This window comes from Danio aesculapii, chromosome 10, assembly GCF_903798145.1.
Source record: "Danio aesculapii chromosome 10, fDanAes4.1, whole genome shotgun sequence".
NCBI classification, from domain to species: Eukaryota; Metazoa; Chordata; class Actinopteri; order Cypriniformes; family Danionidae; genus Danio; species Danio aesculapii.
The window spans coordinates 20,041,953-20,043,754 of NC_079444.1; positions in this window are offsets into that span (position 1 = coordinate 20,041,953).

Sequence of the window (1,802 nt, forward strand, 5' to 3'; positions counted from 1 at the left end):
TTGAGGGATCATATTTGAGGGGATGGCAGATTTGCCTCTGCTCTCAGCATGGGGGGGATTGAACACTGACTCATACTAAAGAGACGACTTGGAATTTAAAAATTGAGATCCTCGATGAGAAACTAGGTTAAAAATGAAACGTCTCTTGCATGGAAAAGATGATAGAAAGACTTTGCTCACAGGACTAGTTCGCCTCTGTTTAATCATTTTCATATTTATATTACTTCAATTGTTCCAAAAAGGAGATGTTTTTAAGAATGTGCTTATTTCTCTTTTCCACATGATTACAATGGGCACGCACACACATACACAAACACACAAAAGCATTATAAAAGTGTCTTCTAAGCAATTTCTGAGGAACAAATCATTATTTATTGATAATTCTTCATTCCACTGAGCTGTAAACCTGTTTTTGTTATAATTTATGTATCATACACACATTCCAGAGGGCCCGAACTAAACATCAAAAACATGTCATAAAATACATCAGAAATTCAAATTAATTTGATGTCAAAACCTCAAAACGACATCTAATTAACATCCAACATTGGCATCAAAAAGAACTCATAAATTGATTGCAGGACTGTCCTCTAATCAATTTTTGACATGTTTTTTTTTTTTTGACACCAATGTTAGATGTCAATTTGATCCCATTTTGACATCCACTACATGCATAATAGGGATACAAAATCCAGTGCAGTGGTGAGGAGTGACAACAATGATAGTAATGTAATGATAACAATAATGTAATAATAACAGTAATAATAACACAGATAACAACAATAATAATAATAATAATAATAACAATAAGTAATATAGAAATTACTAATGCTACTACTACAATTACAGCAACAATGCCTACTACAATGTCTACTACTACTGATACTACTACAACAACTTCTACTACAACTGATACTGCTACAACAGAGTCTACTACAACTACTACCACAACATCTACTACTACTGATACTACTACACCAACGACAACTACTACTACCACGTCTACTACAACTGCAATCACTACTACTACTACTACTACTACAACGACTGCTACTACTTCAACAACAGCAACCTCAATAATGACAATGGTAGAAATACTTATAATTATGATAATGAGGAGATAACAGGAGGGAAAGTAAGAGCAGTAATGATGATAACCAAAGTAGAAGTAATAAATTAATGATAAATAGGTAAATAAAACTTTTCTTATATTATAATAGTGTTTATGATGTTATTTTGGTGGTAAAAAAAAATAGATCATTGTGTGGATGTGACATGATTGTTTTGATATCAAAACGAGTTGCATTTTTGACATGTTTTTGATGACGTTTTGAAATCAAAGTGTCACGATTACCAGCGATCTCTAACCACCAGAGGTCGCTGGTAAGAACTCACTTTCACATGGACTACATCTTATGAACTACAAATTCAGTCATGCCACACACACACACACCTGCTCCAAGTCTCCACTGATTGGACTCCCACAGCTGATGCTGCTTCTGGACTAATCACACACACTACTTTAGCAGCACACACACTCACTTCCTGAGTCTTGTTTACCTGTAAAGTGACAATTCAACGCGGTTTCCTTAGTCTTGTTTCTCCTTGTTTTGACCCTTGCCAAGTTTGTCTGTTTGTCCATGTTCACTGCCTGCCTTCCGACCTCTCGCCTGTTATGGTGACTATGATTCTGGATTTGCCTTTATTCATCTGTTTGCACCTGTGTTGACCCTTGCTTGCCTGACTACCGAATAAACCTGCACTTGGATCCTAACGTTGTCTCTGTCATCCACGTGTTACAC